Source organism: Dendronephthya gigantea, unplaced genomic scaffold (genome assembly GCF_004324835.1).
Source record: "Dendronephthya gigantea isolate DGI-Jeju-01 unplaced genomic scaffold, DenGig_1.0 000343F, whole genome shotgun sequence".
Lineage (NCBI taxonomy): Eukaryota > Metazoa > Cnidaria > Anthozoa > Malacalcyonacea > Nephtheidae > Dendronephthya > Dendronephthya gigantea.
The window spans coordinates 1,249-22,995 of NW_021163353.1; the positions used below are offsets into that span (position 1 = coordinate 1,249).

The 21,747-nt window shown below is 36.2% G+C and overlaps 1 long non-coding RNA gene and 1 pseudogene across 1 annotated transcript; both read left to right on the top strand.

Moving 5' to 3' along the window:
• The first annotated feature begins 332 nt into the window (after positions 1 to 332).
• Positions 333 to 1,721, top strand: LOC114542252. Its single transcript, XR_003689538.1, has 3 exons — positions 333 to 368; positions 1,144 to 1,241; positions 1,696 to 1,721. It is a non-coding gene; the product is annotated as an uncharacterized LOC114542252 (long non-coding RNA).
• A 621-nt stretch (positions 1,722 to 2,342) lies between these two features.
• LOC114542255 lies at positions 2,343 to 20,855 on the top strand (annotated as a pseudogene).
• Positions 20,856 to 21,747: the final 892 nt, after the last annotated feature.

The following is a 21,747-nucleotide window of genomic DNA, read 5'->3' on the forward strand; positions in this document are numbered from 1 at the left end:
AAGCCTGAAAACTTAATAGAACTGGGCACTGGTAACAATTTTATCCGTGCCGTGCCGATAAATTTAGTCTATAGTGTAAATGGCGCTGGTATTCGAGTGCTACATTCCTGCATGGATTTTAGAAAGCTGTGTCGATTATTGATGATCAACGCTCTTTCTCTTTCCAGGTTCGTCAGAAGCAACTAAACATTGATCAACTTCACTATCAGTTGACAACAGTGAATCGTCGGGCCAGCGAAGAAATGAATGTTTTGAAGCAGCAGAACTCTGATCTCAAGCTGCCGGTAACCCAAGCAAGACAACAGGCTGACCAATTTTACAAAACGGGTTTGGAGAAATATTGATGCCGTATCATTATAATAAACCAGGTAAGTTCGATGATATTGTAAATAACTAGATCGCAGATGCAAAATGGAAAATAGGTATATAACATTAAAACAAATTAAACGTGTAAATGTATCACAGTCTGAAGCTTAACGGTGAACTCACTTTCAATTGTACTCTACCGTGTTGCTGGTTAATGCAAGATCGAACGAATTTATATGTACTTTTAAAACCGCAAGCAGTTAAGAGAGGATTTGATTAGGTATCAGCCGGATGTCAGTAACATCCTGGGAGATTCACTGAGTAACAAAGCGAGCAGCTATAATGCTAAACCTAAGATATCAGTTGTGACAGCCTTATGCCTGTATTCTAAAAGCTCACTCGAACGGCCTTTAGTGGAGATCTCAATCTAAGTCATAACATTCCCAAGGCGGTATTTCCACTCGAATAAGAGCTTTATTTTCAGTGTTTTACCTTAGATCTTTTTATCGATTAAGAAATTACTGTCTCTTTGATCAGTGATAAAAAAATTTGGTTGTCGCACTCGATGAGTGAGGGTGTAACACGGCCTACAGGCGAAGAATTACTGCATGATAATTGTTTGATATTTATCTGTTTGAGAGCGTAATGTCCGAAATTTTTGTATTCGGTGTAATTAGACCGAAAGTCGAGTTCGTGCAGAGATTGTTTATGAAATATTGGTTAATGTTTGTCGCAGATAAACTACCGCAGGTATAGAAGTATTAGCAACATCTAGTCAAGAATTGTGTGACAGACAGGAGATGGTTGCTTTTTCTTATTGGAGTTGCTTTTCTGCAGTTGTCAGCATGCATTAAAATTGGATCTTGCCAGTCACGGAAAACCTTTGAATACGTACAATCCAGAAAGTCAGTTTATACAAGACCTTCGAGAGAAAGGTGAGTGTACTTCTGACGCTTTTGAAATATTATCTTTATTCGTGTTTAGAATCTTAAGAACGTAGAACCTTCTAAATCTACTGAATTGAAATGTATATATAAATTGTGATGGAACCCAACCACTGTCGGTTGTTAGACCATATATAGAATGCCTATCCCTTGCTGTCTTGATCCACCTGAAATGGCGTGATATAGCTATGACGCTATAGTATAGCTATGACGCTATAGTATAGCTATGACGCTATGGTAGCTACGACGTTAAAAAGTCTACGTAGATATATTTCATTCCAACTCGTTCACAATTGTAAATTATGATCTTTTCCAAAACTGAAAATTGATTGCGGCGGGAAAACCTAAAATTTCTCATCAACACATAAGAGACCCTAAATTCATTTCATAAAATCTGAACTACTTAGCCAAGATTTGAATTTTAAAAGTTTTCCTTTTTTTTAAGAAGTCAAGCTGCTCAACGGATTAATGTATTAACAAAAGAACGCGAACAGTTGATTAAAATTGGGAAATAAGCTGACAGCTGAATTGTTGAAATATAAAGGTATTTTAAAGGATGTTTTGGTATCTACTGACTACTGTATTAAGATGGCATTATATAAAACACGTATTCCCTATAACCCCACAAGTGAACACATGGCTCAATTAAGAGTAAAAGTACATATATGAATTGTACAAAAATTACAAGTACAAGTATATATATATAAGTCTCAACAGGTCTAACAACAGTCTCGTTCCTCGAGCACTATATCCATATTGCTGAACTATTTGCTTGCCTTACAGTAACACGAATTAAAGGACATTGAATAAGAGACACACTCTGTTGTGACTTTTAAATACAAGGAAATAAAATGGTGTCATATACTTACAATGTCTGGTTCGTCAACAAAAACTAGCTGGTTCGGATGCAAGCAATCTATGACAATATATTCCTCGTGTTGGATAATATTACACTGCACGTTGGACTACCGAAACGGCAAGGCTTCACATTATCCCTGTTTAAAAACGTCTGAAACGTTTTCATAACGTCTGAAACGTTTTCACTCTCCATACTTTCCAAATTTAATTTGGTGCGAAAAATTAGATACATACATGGCTGCTGCTCCCGGATTGACTGATAGTTCTGGTGTTACGAAGAACTTCACTGCTCCCGGATTGGCTGATAGTTCTGGTGTTACGAAGAACTTCACTTCAAAGTTGGTTATAAATTGCACACCTCAGGTATCAAAGCAGAAATTGTTGACTTCCCAACACGAAACTGATACTAAAGAAATTTAAAAACACATATCTTTTAACTTGGCTTGGCTTATACCTCAAATGTATTTGTGTCCATCCTCAAATACCCTCGTTAGCTTTCTTCGTCTTCGAGCCTCATTTCTTGGACGAGGGCGTGATAAGCGCCTCTTTCGTTTCTTCTGGCAATCCAACTCTTTTGCCACATATTACGTTTCCTGTCTTTGCGTGCCTTTCTTCTTTTCACCACAACGTAACGGCAACCAAGATAGCAGCAGCAGCAGCAAGTTTCTTAGCTTCCTCGTCAGCCATTTAAACCCATTGATTTAAATCTCATTTTGGGAATTTGTTTATGGTTGAAACACCATTACGTTTCTTTACGCATGCCACCTACCTCCCCCCTAAGCCCGTCAAAAAAAATATCGGGTTGTCTGAACAGTCCACCAAAAATCGGGCCGTACGTAGTTTTGATTTACATACAACTTTCAATTAATACAAAGAAATTTACCATACAAATTAGTGAAATTACTAGAAATACATTGCATGCAAAGTCCCCTCGCCTGAAGCAATAAACGTATATTTCCATCACTGAAATTCTGTAATACTCGTTTTCTGCTGAATGATCGAAGCCGTATAAGTATAGTCCTATATCTTGGTACAATTATAAAGTCGACTCTCGAGCTATCATGCACATTCAACTATAATCGTAATTCATTAATTGCGCTACGAATAGTTTTAAATACTACAATTTTTAGCGAAATTTCGTTTCCTTTTTAAACAGATTGACCTTTAAAGATGAATGCTTTCCCAATCAAAATCTTTTAACGAAATTGACGAATAAATTCAAGGTGGTGTGTCGTACGTTTGTTGATAAATCTACACGTTAAACTTACGAAATACTTGCATGCTTTATAATACAAAATCTACTTTTTACCTGCTCAAAACGCTCCAAAAATGCTTTAAAATCGTAGATTTTTCACCACCTATTTCAATCAAAGTTTTTCTACCCGAAAGCATAATCTACTTTACATTTTAATCATTTTTACGAGTGAATTTTTCCGTATATTTCAAACAATCCAAATGAAAAATATTTTAAAAAAAGTTTTATAATTCAAAATATCAGTTATGCTGTCGCGAGCCAAAATTTTAATTTAGCCAATCGCACGCTTGCAAACGTTTGCTGGTTACCAGTTTTAACTCGTCTTAAACTCACGCATGCGCATAACTTACTAAAACGCCCAACGTCCATGACATAATGGCGGACAACTTTCATTTCGCATTTGCATTCCCGGGCGTAATCAAAATCTCCGGGCGGAATTAGTACCCTCGCCCGGTGCTTCGCACCGGCTCGGGGACAATAATAAACTACAAAATACTTATTAGAATTACAATTTGGAGAATACTATAAAAAAGACTACAAACTCTAATTCCCTTTTTTAAGCAATGCACGTGTGATACTCGCGCGCGTGCTGCGCTTACTTTGTTTACTGAAGCCTAGTTTCCATAAGGTTGTTATCTGTCGCTACGTGTCTTTCGGAGTCTTTGGAGTAATCTTGAAAGACCGATAACGACAAAGAAAAACCGAAAACGACAGTTTCGTACATCGTCACTATACCAAAACAAAAAGGAGGCCCTTAGCAAGGAGTTTCTTCTTCAACTAAATTTGTTTATGCTCATATAAGTTTTTTCTACTTAGTACAATATTCCATACTTATTTGTTATAAATTTTAGATTCTTCTGTATGTCACCGGACCGCTTTGACCAGAATTTTGTCGTTTCTTGTCGTTATACGTCTTTGAGATAGGGGTTTTTTCTATCCCAACGACACTGTCGTTTTCGGTTTTTCTGTATCGGTATATTGGTCTTTCAAGGTTACTCCAAACGACAGGTAGCGAAAGACAACGACTTCACTATCGAAACTAGGCTTTAAGGCGGATTTCCAGACGGTGCAAAATGTCGCTTGATCGACTTTTTGCGATCGCTTTTCTTTGAAATATAAACAACAAGATGCCTACTCAGGCGATCACGGATCACTCGGGCTACAGTTATCTCGTAGTGACATGGCATGTTCGTGACACCCGCGCGAGAAACGATCCTAGGACGATTTCGGTTGGTTCGAAGAATTCGTGCCGCCCACGCGTGATTTTTGTAAACTCGCGACGCAAAAGAAAAAACCGAGCCCATTTTATAACTCCGTCTACCTACGGCAACCTCGCTACCTACGGTAGCCCGAGTAATAAGGCGGAACTAATCCATTAGATGAGCTTGACTTAACACATTCGAAAGAGAGCGATGAAAGTCTGGGCTGAAAATTTGCATTTTATCTTTTGTCTCATAAAACGTCTCATCCAGTTGGGCAAAATATAATCGACCAAAAATATCGGGAAAAAAATTTTTTTTGAAAAAAAAATTGTTTGTACAAGAGGCAAGTCGTCGTAAGTCTCAACAAGAACATTTGACAACATTTTACGCGTTTTAAACTGATTGCAGCCACTAGGACTTTACATTTAGTAAATCAGTTTACAGTTGTCACTCTTCAGAGCATCATGCACTTCAAAATTTAGCACCTTCAGGTATTAAATCATTGACACTAGCTTACATCTAGTTTAGTAAGTTTACAGCTGTCACTCTTCAGAGCATCACTTAAATATTTAGCACCCTCAGCTGTTAGACCATTGCGACTTACATTTAATTTAGTAAGTTTACATTTGTCACTTTTCAGAGCATCACTTAAATATTTAGCACCTTCGGCTGTTAAAGCGTTGTCACTTACATCTCATTTAGTAAGTTTACAGTTGTCACTCTTCAGAGCATCACTTAAATATTCAGAACCTTGAGCTGTTAGTCCATTGCCGCTTACATCTAGTTTATTATGTTTACAGCTACCTCTCTTCAGAGCATCACTTAAATATTTGCACCTTGAGCTGTTAAATTATTGCCACTTACATGCAGTTTATTACCACTGCCTCTTACATTTAGCTAAATTAGCTTGGTAAGTTTACAGGTGCCACTCTTTAGAGCATCACTTAAATATTTTGCACATTGAGCTGTTAAACCACTGCCTCTTACATTTAGCTTGGTAAATTTACAGGTGCCACTCTTCAGAGCATCACATAAATCGTTAGCAGCTTCAGCTGTTTAACGATTGCCACTCAAATATAGTTTAGTAAGTTCACGGTCGTTACTCTCATGATTTTCGTTCTTCAAAAACTTAACCAATTCACGGATAGCAATGTTCGTCAGAGTACAACCATTGATCTTATAAGCTGTTTCAAGTTATTGATGTGGCGTAAAAATTATTATAGTTCTTTATTATAGTTCAATTAAGAACTCACTAATTCAGTTGCTCGTCTGAACTCTCTCTGAAGGCCTCCAAACGTCGGATATATACAAATATACCGCTACATCATTTTTGGCAGTTCCGCTTTTGTTCTTTCTTGGCAGAACCTTGGAAAATGAGCCTAGGTATCAGATTAGAACGGATATGCGGGTCATCTAGCAGAGTTTTGTGTAATCCGACCCAAAATCGTCACAAAATCTTTTTTACGACGTAAATGCACGAGCAATGGCTTGATTGACAGCTCGAGATGCCCGCTGACCATACCATTGTTGACCATTTAATCCATAAAAATACACGATTATGAGTTAAATAAATTTGTTCCTGACTCAGAAAAAGTTTATGAAACTATTGTGGTAGTAATGGAATAAACAATTATATATGACTCAGAGATTATATACAGTCACGAATTTATATAGAGATTTGAACACGGGCTAAATTAACTTTGGAGTTCCGAATTGCCACATATTCCTCGTTTCGTTTATTTCTTAAAAAAATTATAATGATTAGAACCACTTTATAACCAACCTTAAATTCTCTTTTGTTTACCACCTCATCTAGGAATTGTTTTTTCAATTCCACCTGAAATGCGAGGGAAAACAAAAAAATGTTTTTGAACTTTGGAGAAGATGTCTAGAGATAATAATGGATTTTTACGATTGTTGGAGTAATAATAACTGATTATTGACCGACGGATATGTGTTTTACGACCAACCAATCAGAGTAGAGGATCTTGAAAAGCCATATTATTAATAAATCAAACTTGAGTAACCAGAAATCCAAGCGTATTTCTATTATCGGATGAAAGATATTCAAAAGATACTCGTTTCCCAATTTACTTTTGCGAATATTAAAACAGCATTAGCTAGGTGGTTAATTGAAACCACCTTTCAATCAAAAGCCAGTGGATATGGTAGTCCAGTTATGACGACAGTACGACCGTTGATATCACTAAAATCGACACCTTTGCTGACCTAAACGTCAAGAAACACACGAGTTTCTTGTAAAACATCCGAGGCTCGTATCAATTCTTTTTGAGATCTGTTATCAGGATGTTTTTGTGTTTTCTAAACCTCATGAACACCATAACTCTTACCCATATATATATATATATATATATATATATATATATATATATATATATATATATATATATATATATATATATATATATATATATATTTATGATTTTATTAATTTATCTAATTATGAGTATGAGTAAAAATGCCCTAGTCAACAATGAAGCTTTTCGTACTTGCACTTTACAAGCATGGCGTGACATGTTCGGTCAAGAACCATTAAAATAGAAGAAAGTCATAATATAATGTTTGCAAAATGTTTTCATTTACAGAAATCCGGCGTGAGAAAATTCAAAGCATTCAAAGGTTTAATACTGATAATTGTATGGTCCAGCCTGACGCAGAGCCTGATTATTCTATTTATCCCATTATGCTTTTCGAGCGTAGACCACGAGGGATATTTGAATACTAAGCGAAACAACCTATAACGCTATAAATGCATATCAAAGAAATATTGTTTTTTTATGGCGAATATGGATTTCTATCTTGTTATTTACTTTATATATTACCGATAAAGATATGGACGTTTAGGATGTGAAAAAATATACACTATATCGGCGCAAATTTGTGGTATCTAATAAGGTGAGTTGATGTTTCATGATGTCATATGCCAACATGCTGATCGAGTGTGTTATTATATATATACAACGTATAAGCCTTTATTTGTTAGCCTTCGTTAGCCTTTATTCGACCCTATTATAGATCAAGAATTGCATTTAGGTCTTTTTTCATCGTTCAATGATTTGCGCTATGATTTTCCATGTTATTATCTGTTTATATAGTTAAATAGTTGGCTATAGTAGGGATAGCTAAACAATACCTTAGAATTCCTCAGCAATTATGGCCTGGCTAGAATACCTCAGAGGAGCAAAATAGAATAGTCCAATGTTGTGATATATATAACGAAGGAGCAGCATATGGCAGTGTTTCTAATGTCTTTGTTTGAAATGTAGGATATTATAAAGAGTTGAGTTATATTTTCAGATTGATACTAAATCGAGAGGGGTTAATGTAACAGTGCTTCTCCACAGCAGGGTTGGGACTGTTCCAAAGGGTATAAATTGTGCATCAGAGTCTGCCTCTATCATTAAAATTATCACAAAGCTCTCTTTTTTGCCTTCAGATACATTTATCCATCCATATCTTGTTAGGGACAGTTTTTGGATTTAACACAATTTGATTTCATTGGATAAGACCTCTATCTATATATTGTTTGAATCAATTACATGCATTTACATGGTGAATTGATTGGAATTTACACTATCATAGGGAGGTAGAAAAGCAGTGTAGAATGGGTTTAAGGATGGGCATATTTGATAATAGTCTTAAAGTAGTTTTCTTAAAGATGCCGGTATAGCAGGGGATAGCTAAAGAATAGCTTAAAATTCCCCACAGTAGCTAAATTATTATTTACTAGTATTTTTTGTTTGATGTACTCAATTCCTAACACGATTGCAAAGTTTTATTTTAAGTGTGAACTTAGGATTTACTTCACTCCAATTTTTAAATTATTTACTCTCAACTTTATCTGATGATGTCTCATCTGATTTTAAGGACCACAAAAATCCTTTTGCAATAATTGATCTGTACTGCAATAATTGATATTTAAAAACATGTCAAATAAGCACTGGACAAATACAAAACCTTCAAAGCCTAGGTGCATATTATATATGATCATTTCTCTATATTTCTATATTATCATGTAGGACCTATAATTCTCATGTATTAATGTCTGCTGTGTTTTCTATATTATGACTCATGAATATTTTAGTAAATTTACATTACATTCATACATGTAACAAAATATCATGTCAGAGTTTCTAGGGTTTCTTGAGAATTAACTTATCTTATAATAAGAAAATATTTTCTTGGAAATATATCTTATATTAAGAAAAATTTCTTAAGAAAATTTTTCTCATTATAAACATTCTATAAGAAATTTTGGACCAATTTCAAGAAAATTTTCTTAAACTGAGAAATTATTTGCGTGCAACTTTTCTTATTTTAAGAAAATTTTCTTAAGAAAAAAAGTAAGAAAATTTTCTTATAATTCTCTCAAAAAAATTTGAACTCATTAAAATGAGTTTTTTTTTCTTGAAATATGAAAATGACTTTTTGCTGTTTACTTATACTAGAGGATTTTAATTAGAATCAAGGATTATATTTGTTGACTCTGGACATGAAATTAATACTTGTTTCCACCAAATCTGACACATTTTCAGCAGATTAACTTACAGCTTTTAAACCTGACAAGCTGTCTTAAATGTCTGTGTTTAAAGACTTTGGTGTTAATACAATGGAAAAATGCAGTAGACCCCATACTTTTCCTCGGCAAATGGCAAGAAACACAGGACCTTTGTTCTCTAGATTGTGAAATTTTTCAGAAAATTTTTCCATTGCCTAAGACCATAAAAACCTCAATATGCCTGTTCATTAACAATTATTTAGATGAACATAACCTTCAGATCAAATGACCTGTTTTTCGAATAACTCAAACCAGTTAACTATGATCATTGCATGTTGCATGAGAATTGCATTTAAGTTTGGTTTGTTGATAAATAAAATCTATGAAATTCTGCAGAATGGATTTCTATTTAGACATTCCTTTCAGACTGCCATAATTCGAATTCACTGGTAATTAGTACTAAAGGCCATGTTACACGGTGCAATTTTTCTTGCAACTTGCAATGCAATTGCACTGCTAAGATATTTAAATTATTAGTCTTGCAGAAGAAAAGTGCGTGAAGTGTATGAACACAAAAGTTTTGTTATTCCCAAATTTACATACATCTTTCAAAAGTAGAATTGCACTGCAAGTTGCAAGAAAAATTGCGCAGTGTAACAGGGCCTTAACATTGTGGTTACAGCGATTTGCAAGTCGCTTCATTATGAACAAAACCCCAACAAAGAAATGTTCACGTAGAACAAGATACCAAACATTAATTCTTGTGGTAGTTTTTTGAGTGTCTAGTTATTGAAAAGACGCAACAATTGGGTTGTACCATAGGAAGCCCAGACAAATGAGTTGAAGTTAATAAAAATCCGTAAAACACTTGAGATATGTGTTAAAATTATTTAAATTATGTAATATGCTACAAAACTACTGTTAGAACCATGTATGTAGCGTGCTCCAGAGGCGCTGCCATTTGACTATGCAACTAGTGACGTAACTTACTATATTATTAGGAAGGATGGAAACTCTCGCCTCAATTTTCAACATGTTCACAAATTAAAACACAAATCACTATAGTAAAACGGTACGTCGACTGCTAAATGCCTACCCTAGGTTTAAGTTGAATAATCAAACTATACTTTCATCACAAAAATAATACTGAATTCAAAAGAAAGCGCTGGAAAAACGTACACAAACTTTGTAAATTTGCCGAAATTTACGTGAATTCATGCGGGATGTAAGTACCTACCCAAAATGGCGGCGGCAGAAGAATCTGATTGGTCGAGAAAGGTAAACAAAGTATGATAAACCAATCTGATTGGTCGAGAAAGGTAACAAAGAATGATCGACCAATCAGATTCTTTTGCCGCCGCCATTTTGGGTAGGTACTTACATCCCGCATGAATTCACGTAAATTTCGGCAAATTTACAAAGTTTGTGTACGTTTTTCCAGCGCTTTCTTTTGCATTCAGCATTATTTTTATTATGAAAGTATAGTTTGATTATTCAACTTAAAACTACGGTAGGCATTTAGCAGTCGACGTGCCGTTTTACTATAGTAATTTGTGTTTTAATTCGTCAACATGTTAAAAAATGAGGCGAGAGTTTCCATCCTTCCCAATAATATAGTAAGTTACGTCACTAGTTGCATAGTCAAATGGCAGCGCCACTGGAGCACGCTACATACATGGTTCTAACAGTAGTTTTGTAGCATATAACATACTTTGATTAATTTTAACACATATCTCAAGTGTTTTACGGAGTTTTATTAACTTCAACTCATTTGTCTGGGCTTCCTATGGTTGTACAATACAATATGTACAGCCGTATATACACTCCTGGTATATTAGCTATATATCGATCATCCCAATGATGCTTTAACATTATTTAAACCTCTGATTGTTCATTCCAGGGTTTCACTGAGGAAGAAAGACAACTTCAACAGAATATTCGCAAATTACAAAACCAACTCGAAGCTAAAGAACAGGAACATCGTCAAAGGGAATGGAGACTTGTGGACAAACTGTAGGAAAATGATGTCACAATACAGACGTAAGCTTTATGAAATTCCTCAGGGGGGGAGGGACGGGGGACAAGACCATGTATATTGAAATGGGTTCTTACCTAAATCATTCACATTCTGCATAATTTCTGATTTCTGTACCAATATATGTTCATTGGTGGATCTGGCGTAAGTCGAAATGCATTATTTATTTTGATTGTGAACCTCCAAAGGTTCATTACTCGTGTCTAGTGTCTACGAGTAGCTTTTTTTGAAAATATTTTTAATTCTCAATATGTCCAGTATCCAAATGTGAGCTGTTCTAGTTTATTTTCACAAACCTAAGTTCTGCCACAGGGCATGTCTATTTCAAAACTCAGAATATATCCGCTTTTGAACCGAGAAACCATATTTAACCTATAATACTGGGCTGTAGGAAGGCCTTATTATGACTTTCATGAATTCATCCGTTCAAGAATAGTGCTTTTGAACAAGTTGATGTTGAAATTCGACAACTTTTTAACAATTCGAGAGGAACGACTTTTTACAGGTGACAAGTGATTTTTTTTTATTACACAGGCTAAATCAATCAATCGCAAACTTAAAGAGCAAGATGGACTAACAGAACCAGGAATATTCCAGATTAACTGTAGCAAAGGATGTTGAACTGGAAACGTTGCATCAACAGGATGCCAATATGAGATCTGAACTCGCGCGGAGAAAAAATAATTTTGAGAGGTTCGAATAAACGTTGAATATAACTTTGTTTTCTCGATTGTCTTTAAATTCCGACCTATCGTAAAACGTTCCTCAATAATTGCAGGCTCACCGTATGAGGTGATTTTTCATGGGGCTTAAACATATCTGGTCAGATAAACCTGGCCATTATTTGAAGCCATTCAATCCATCCGTCTAAAACACCTCCTTCGCTGAGCTGAAGTGCAAATATGTGTTCATTAATATTGTACTACAGTATAAATAAGGATTGATAACAAACGATTTTTTAAGGTAAAGAAAAAGTGAAAAAGTTTGATCGAAAATCTTAAAAAAAACATACCCGCAATTTACGAATCCTATTTTGTGTTGATATTACTAGTCGTGTATCGTATTGAAGATTTCTATTAAAGATGTAAATTCAGGTCTTGATCCAACTTTTTTCTTTAGGAGGCAGAAAGAGTTGTCTTTATCTTTGGAAAGAGAGTCGTCGTTGGAACGTTCTAGGGCTGAGCTAGAGTTAGATTGGCAGCGCAGATATGAATAGGAAGAAAGAACTGGGTACATATGATAAACAAGGAGAACTAGTTAAGAATTTAACACAAGGCAAAGAAGAGGTGAATATATATATGAATATGTAAAAAATAAAATTTTACACCCCTTTCCATTGCCTCTACCCTACCCTTTTTCAATTTGGAATCCCGTTAAAGTTTCAGCCCTACAAGGTCCATATGAAGTGATATAATGTTACTAAACTGATCATCAGGGACTTCAACGTCAACATTAAGGTTGATAGAACTCTTCTGTATTTTTTCACATCAGGCGTTATCGTTGGTGTAACAACAGAAACGTGAACTGCTTCACAAGGATAGTGTTATCCATATTTTGAAGACACAAAGAGATGAATCAGTTTCTATCCTCAAGCTTCATGGACTAACCGTGCCTTCCCAAATATCAGGTGAGTTTTACACCTTGATTGTAGGTAGATTGTAAACGCTTAGCGTTCGGTTTTTATACGGCGTATATGGGGCCCTAGCTCTTCCAGCTGGGCAGATTAACACAAATAGAGGAAATGATGTAAATTGAACAAAATTTTGTACAAGGTGTGACGGGGTGTAAAATCCTCGAGAAATTTTAAAAATGATTTAAAACATTGGTGCCAAATGAGACATCTTTTGAGATTGTTCTTCTATACCACAACTATGTATATAGAGTCTCTTTATGTAAATTCGTAATTCAACTAATGATTGTATGCAGTGGTAACAGGAAACTCATCGATTCCAAATTCAGTCTCCGTTATTCGCCGTAATAAAGTTGTTGAAAATAGATTGCAAGTCGAATCATGCTCCTCTCGTAGTGGCTATACTTAAAAGCCAATTGATGTGCTTAACGAGGTAACTGTCGCAAGATGTATAAACTTTAGATGCGGACGGAAATATCAAACGAAAATATCTTAGTTTTCGAAACCTTACTGATTATATTACTCGAAGTTTAACGCGCATGTAATTTTCACTGAAACAAGACGCCTGTTCTGGCGTTAACTCCGGCGTGCCGTGCACGTGCCAGTCTTCAATATAAAGCTTCTGAACATAAACAATACAGTTCATATAAATCATATTCATTTAAATGCCTTGCGAACCTAAATGTTGTTCGATCGCAAAATTCAGAAGCACATCGTACTTTAAAAAGTATAGAAGTTCAATTGTTCAAAAATGTAAATAAACGGCATGATACATTCGCTTTGTCTTACCTTAACACTTTGCCTTTGGAATTCGCGCTTGTATAGTTATATTAATTAAATCTTCAATCCTGTGCAAACTATGACGAGTCAAAGCGCCCATACACGACCACATCATCTTGTTAAACGGCGAAATAGCAGCGATATTACTAAAATAGGACCAGAATCTACATGTATTAAATATATTCTTACCCCAATTCAATCTAAACTTAATCGAAAAGCATGAAAAGAACGGTTTATTTGTTCCTCTTGGAGGAATTGCTGTATCATGCGAGCGAAATCGAATCGCGCATCGGAAAATTAGCCAAAGCTGTGCACCACAACTCTTGGGAGACAAGACTGGGACATAGATAAATGCAATCACATACACATTTTAAACACTAGTATATTTCGCACCATTTCAGACTTGCCACGACGAAAAAAAAATAAAAAAAAGAAACAAAAACAAAACAAAACCGAGGCGAATTTTCAACTCCGTCGCTGACGCCGGAGTAATAACGCGATTTTTCTTCATTGCCGAAACACTTGACACATTCCAAAATTATTTTCAGTTTGTACTGATGTAATTGAGGACCTACCCTGCGCTCGCGAATCTGAAACCTTTTTATAATATAAGTATGATATAACGAGCAATTTGATTGGCTACCGCGCGTGCATTGTGAGGCCATAACAGTGAACTCTAAAAAGACTGGAACGATAACTTGGCCGCCATCTTTGAAGCCAGCACTGATGGCCGCCATGAAGGCCAAGAGTTGAAATTACACCACCAAAACAACGCCGGTTTTTATACACAAATCCTTCTCATCTGATCATGAATAAAAGCTTAAAACAAGCATTGACACTTAGATTTTACTAAAAAACAAGTTTTATGAACGTGAAAGGTGCAAACCTTTTTTTTTGCGAGTTGAAGGCGAAGTTTTTTTTCGGCCCGTTCAAATTCTTTAAATATTTTAAGTACAAAGCTGGTACCTCGCCGGTTTTTACAGTAAGATGATGCGGATTACTTAGGTCTATCCAAAAAGGGTAAATTCGTTGTTTAAAGTTGAAGTGGTCAAATAAAAATTGCACTTTTCTCGCAATTTTTTTGCCAAAAAATACGATTTTTACGGAATTTTCACTCTCCCCAGTTCTTTTGAAGGCTTGATTTGCTCGCTCGGCTGCCGCCTTAATCAGCAAATTATATTCAAATCGGCTTCATCCAATGACTAGTCTTTATTGTTGAGTTATCGTTCCAGTCTTATTAGAGTTCACTGGGCCATAATGCACGCTTCTGGCTTTTGAAGTTTTTGTTGCTAAGCAACATCTTTAATAACATGTAAGAAGAATTTCATTATTGATCAAATAAATAAATTTTGTTGTTGCCCTATAATTTCTTCTTATATTATAAAAGAATTAAAAAAGCTTGTCGCGTGCCTTTATGGTGTAATAATGCACTCGGGGAAATGTTGGAAGAATACTCGAGAAGCTTGTAAAACACTCGGCTACGCCTCGTGTTTTACAAGCTTCTCTCGTATTCTCCCAACATTCCCCCATCGTGCATTATTACACCATAAAGGCACGCGACTCGTTTTTTAATTCTTAAACATCGATACCTCTCCCATTGCTTCGCAAGATTTTATCATTTCTCTAGATTTTATCAGTCATGCATGTTTCACCAGTCGAAGATGTTGGCACACCAGCAGCGAATATGAATAATAAAGAACTTCCAGTTCAGAACGAATTTGCGTCTGTTATTCATCAAATGAGAGAGGACATGGAGGATTTGAGAAGCTTGTAAAACACTCGGGAAGCTTGTAAAACACTCGAGAAGCTTGTAAAACACTCGGCTACGCCTCGTGTTTTACAAGCTTCTCTCGTATTCTCCCAACATTCCCCCATCGTGCATTATTACACCATAAAGGCACGCGACTCGTTTTTTAATTCTTAAACATCGATACCTCTCCCATTGCTTCGCAAGATTTTATCATTTCTCTAGATTTTATCAGTCATGCATGTTTCACCAGTCGAAGATGTTGGCACACCAGCAGCGAATATGAATAATAAAGAACTTCCAGTTCAGAACGAAAATTTGCGTCTGTTATTCATCAAATGAGAGAGGACATGGAGGATTTGACGAAACAGTTGACGCAACGTACCACTGGATCGATTACTAATGCAAGAGATGGCGTACCCATTACGGAAGGTAATTAAATGATAATAAAGCGGGAAAATATTTCATAACAAAACAATTTCGAAAATATAAAGCCAGATTGTTTTCTATGCATGGATGAATTTAATTTTTTCTTAAAACCTTATGTTTAATATAGCTACTCTACTGTAGCCTGGGTTTGACCCCCCGGGGCTTATTAGGCAATCCCCGTTCTACTGTACATATATAGCTTCTGTATTTTGAAAGACATATTTTTAGAATGACTAATCGTTATAGTGATCGTAACAAAGATCAGTGTGAATGGAATTAATCTGGTATTTCTTTACTAAACATTTCAGAATATGTGACAAGTCTGAAAAAAGAAATTTGAGAAGTGAAGGCGAGAAACCGCGAACTGACCCAATCCATGGCTAATACAAATGCTAAAACTGAAAATACTGAGCCAACTTACGTTTTAGATTGAAGTAAGGATAATGTTCATGTAAGAGGTCTGGTGGCACAGCTGAACAGCACAATCGGTAAGTGGTAGATAACAAAGTTCAACCATACAACAGCAGTTCAAGAAGTTACAAAGCTTAAACATAGCATCATTAAATTGAAACATTACCTCATCCCCCGCATACCCAGCAGTTTTCATTGTGTTATCTGAATAGTTATAGTTGAACGTTGAATTAGTTTTCTGTGTCTAATGTCAAATTTTAACCTACAATGTCCTGAATAATTTCTGCGGATTTTCGCTCCGCACGCGGGTAGTATAAAAAACAACCCTACATACATTGCCTCGATATGCTGATTTATTACACCGAGTTACATAACTGTTCACTATCTTTACTGCAAATATTTCCGTTAAGTCAAATATTTGACTTTCAAGTTACGTAATTTTGTGGGTCATTAAAAAAACACTATAGCATGTTGATTAGCCCTGAGAATTTACCCGAGTGAAAATTTGAAAAAAATGCCTGTATTTTTTTGCAAGACACAACTGGAGTATCAAGGATTAAGATTTTTGTAAGAGCTGATATTCCAATCGCATTGTACTATTGACCATGGTAACTTAAATTGTGGGAATCGCACGAAAGGCATTCTGTATTAACCGACTAGAATTTCAGATAAGGTATATAATATAATTGCCTATTTCACAATATATATTCTTGCACGTCTTTAGGTAGTTTACGCCAGGGCGTCTATAAGATAGGGCGGCGAAACGCACGGATGGCGTGTTGAAACATGTGTGATGCGATTTTAGGACTGGGACGGGGCGGTCGGCGAAAAATTCTCGAGCGAAACAATATTTACTTGGTTTTTAACAAGCTCGATTAAAACCACTCAATCTCTGAAGCTATTAACGCGACATCTAAAATAAGATTTCTCCTGTGTAATTTATAACTCTTTCTATTAAATTGTGTCTTAAAATTGTTTCTTCAAAAGTTAACTGACCGAATTTGTCAAATTAAAACTACGGACACGCACGGCTACTTGGTCTGTTTTTAGATGTATCATACATATTTTGATTTTTCTCAGTGAGGAAAATCCCCAAAAGCATTATACTTCAAGATTTGGTGTCCAGAATATTGACGAACATTTGTAGCAAATTTCACTACACAACGTTTTGAACCTTTTTTGCAATCCCGTTAAATTATATTATATACTTAGATAACGTTCCGAATTGAAAATATGATATGTTTTTCTTTCGTCATGGCAATGTCGACCTAGCCAAGCTAAAAACAAAACAAGAAAATGCTAACTTACTTGCAGGAGCATTTGACCGCGTCACAACAACGTTTTCGAATTTTCAAAATACAAAATTTCCATTAAAAAATTGAAAACCTTGCCATAGCTCCTAAAGCTGGGAAATTTAGAAAATAACTCTCTTGTTCATTAACATCGATTCCACGTGCAAATAGTCGCATAATGTTTTGAACCTTTTTCACAATTTTCTCTGGAAAACGACAACCATAAAACATCGCTGAGAATGTTTGTGATGTATGTTCTCGCATTTTTATTGTGTGTATTTATTAGCAGTAACATATGTCGTGCCGATAAATTTAGTCTATAGTGTAAATGGGGCTGGTTTTCGAGTGCTACATTCCTGGATTTTAGAAACCTGTGTCGAGCATTGATGATCAACGCACTTTCTTTTTTCAGGTTCGTCAGAAGCAACTAAACATATCAACTTCACTATCAGTTGACAACAGGGAATCGTCAGGCCAACGAAGAAATGAATGCTTTGAAGCAGCAGAACTCTGGTCTCAAGCTGCAGGTAACCCAAAAAAGACGCCAGGCTGACGAATTTTACAAAACGGGTTTGGAGAGAAATATTGATGCTGTATCATTAGGAAACCAGGTTAGTTCAATGATATTGTTAAATAACTAGATCGCAGATGCAAAATGGATATAATAAAGACATTCTTTAGGTATATAACATTAAAACAAATTAAACGTGTAAATGTATCACAGTCTGAAGCTTAACGGTGAACCCACTTACAATTGTACATTACCGTTGTTGGTTAATGCAAGATCGAACGAAATTATATGTGCTTTTAAAACCGCAAGCAGTTAAGAGAGGATTTAATTAGTTATCAGCCGGAGGGCAGGAATGTCAGTAACATCCTGGGTGATTCACTGAGCAACAAAGCGAGCAGCTATAATGCTGAACCTAAGATATCACTTGTGACAGCCATATGCTGGACCGGAAACTATCGAAATAATAAAAAGTTAATCAGTGTATAATAAACATAATATGACACCAACTCCGGTTAACTCGAACCCCCGGTAACTCGAACAATTTTCCTTTCTTTAGGGAGTTCGAGTTAGCGAGGAACTATTGTATTTAAACGCGCACTCGAACTTGTTGAGTGGGAGTCATAACATTTCCATGGCGGTATTTCCACTCGAATAAGAGCTTAATTTTCAGTGTTTTTCGTTACATCTTTGTATCGATTAAGAAATAACTTTCTCTGTGATCGGTGATGACAAAATTTGTATGTCACACTCAATGAGTGTGAGTGTAACACAGCCTACAGGCGATAGTGTGGATACGGAAGAATTACTGATAATCGTTTGATATTTATCTGTTTGAGAGCGTAATGTCCGAAATTTTTGTATTCGTCGGTGTTATAGAAAGAAATTTGAGTTTCTGCAGAGATCGTTTATGAAAGTATGGGTTAATGTTTGTCGCAGATAAACTACCCGAGGTAGAAATATTAGCAACATCTAGTCAAGAATTGTGTGACAGGCAGGAGATGATTTTCTGCAGTTGTCAGCATTAAAATTGGATCTTGCCAGTCACGGAAAACCTTTGAATACGTACAATCCAGAAAGTCAGTTTATACAAGACCTTCGAGAGAAAGGTGAGTGTACTGTTTGACGCTTTTGAAATACTATCTTTATTTGTGTTTAGAATCTTAAAAATCACGACTGCCGTAGAACATTCTAAATCTACTGAATTAATTCAAACGTATAGATTGTGATGTAACCCAACCACTGTCAGTTGTTAGACCATATATAGAATGCATATCCCTTGTTGTTCTGATCCACTTAAAATAGCGTGATATAGCTATGACGCCTGTCTATGGAGTTATATTTCATTCAAACCCGTTCACAATTTGTAAGTTACGACCTTTTCCAAAACAGTAAATTGATTGCGGCTGGAAAACCTCTCATCAACATTCTCATCAACACATAACAAACCCTAAATTCACTTCATAAAATTCTGAATGATTTAGTCAGGATTTGAATTTTAAACGTTTCCTTTTTTTCAGAAGTCCCGGTATGAAGGAAGTAGTATCGTCATCTAAAGGATTACACACCAAACTACGTCAAGCTGCTCAAAGGAAAAATGGAGTAACAAAAGAACGCGAACAGTTGATTAAAATGGGAAATAAGCTGAGAGCTGAATTGTTGAAATATAAAGGTATTTGAAGGGATATTTTGGAATATCTATTAAGATGGCATTAATATATATACGTTAGTCGAATAAAATTACTGTAAGAATGAATTGAATACATTTTTCCTATAATCATGATGCGTAGCTTCTGTTGTTCGCAAAAGACTAACTGCATGTGCAAAGAGATCCCGCGATGATTACGTCACTACCGCATGTAGGGTAGTGACACGTGACCGGGCTCCAGAACACCGCGGAATAACGTCTGGGCAAACGCCGGTCGGTTATAAGCATATGGCGAAAAACTTCAATTGGAACATTTGAAAGAAAACATGCAAGTTATATTAATTGATAAGATATAAGTTAAACTTGTACTTGAAAATGTACCGAAAACGGGTGGACTAAACATTCGTTTAATGCGTCCTTGCATTGAAATATGAAATAAAATTGTTTTGCAGAGCGTCTTTAAACCATTTTTGATAAATTGTTAAGAACAAAAGTTTAAACCTATATAATAGAAGTTGAGAAAAACTACAATTATTGAGAACTCGAAAATTTCTTGTTTCTCTGCAGCGTGGCGGCTTTGGTATAATGAGAGATGCTGAAATAAGTAATCTCGTGGTAAAATCGATTATATTTAGTGTACCGCTGCCACCGTTTTGATTTTAGAATGTTATTCTATCGTTATATATTAGGAGGGAAAAAATCGCCTTCAATTGAGGCACGTCAATCGTCCAAAGATCCGCAGAATGTGGCGCAAACATCCCGATCCCAACTACGGGGTTTGGAACAGTTGCAATATGAACTAACAAGCAAAGAACTGCAGTATGCACAGAGAAAACTAGCGAGGAATAATGATCAGCATTCGCTATCTCCTCGGAAAAAGAATTCCGCGTCGGCCCAAAAACTTCAAAAACACTCTTCAAACACGGAACTCGCAGAAAAAGCAGGCCTACCGGAATCGTCTACTGTTCGTGACGAAATCGTCTCGCCATGGCAACCTTCGTTCTCATCAGACGACCGCGCGTCGTTACAAGATGTCTGGAAACTACTAGGCGAGGACAGTCCTGGATTAACCCATCGCGGGGACGAAGTCAGCAAGTCTCAGCTTCGGGAAAGTTCCTCAACTACGGAGAGTTTCACAGTCAAAGGTCAGCCTAGTCACGTGCATCTCAAGCCAGAGTGTTCCAAGGCTGCGCTGTCTGTCAAGGCAGCTGGGAAATGGACACTCTCCCAGGTAAAAGCGAAGATAAGAAATTATAATATATAAGACGAAGATGTTCGCGAGGGATTGTAGATATTTTTATTTACCTATAATATTTGTTTTTAGCAAGACCGATCATTCATGGCAGTAGGAGGCTGTGTTGGGAATGCCTTTAGAGGCTATGTTTAACCCTCACTTCCAATCTGTCCTTAATTATCCAATTTTCTTACTTACTATTGATCCCCATGCAGTATTAATTTATACCCATGACGTTTGCATGCATTATAATAATCATTCTATTTCCGCATGATTTCCAACACCCCCCCCCCTATTATAATATAAAAAGTATTAGAATAAAAAAAGTTGTGCCTCGTTCAGTGTTCACCGTCCCAATAAATGTGAACTTGATTGAATTCTAATTTTAACGCAACTGTTCGAAATATATGTTAAAATCTAAAGCACTAAGTTTTTTACTGTCTTTCGTGTGCGACCAGATCTAATGATCTTGATCTAATGACCTGTATCTTCAATTGGCTACTGGAACTTAGCTAGACTCCTTAATTGGTGCGGTCACGTTCTCTGTAGGCTTTTCTCCCACGCCGTCCATCTAGCTTCTAACTCACGAAGCAGTTTGGCATCCCAGGGGACCTTGGCGTCACAATACTCGCGGTAGAGGAACTTTCCTTGCAAAATAATGGGCGAAATCAACCCGAGAGGATCATAAACTTTCGCGATCCTTCCGAGGACTCCTCGCTTCGTCGGACTTGCTGGGTCAGCAGGAAACTAGATTTTGTATGGCTTGAGCATGTATGGCTTAGGCGGCCAAAGGAGTGGAAATTCTGTCCCAGACAGCTTGGACCTCACACTATTTTAGGAAGACTAGGCGTAAATTATAAGATTATATCAGAAACAGGTCGAGAGTTCATGGTCCATCACGACAATCTAAAACCTTACTTTATGCCTACTGAGCAGGGAAAGTTTGCTT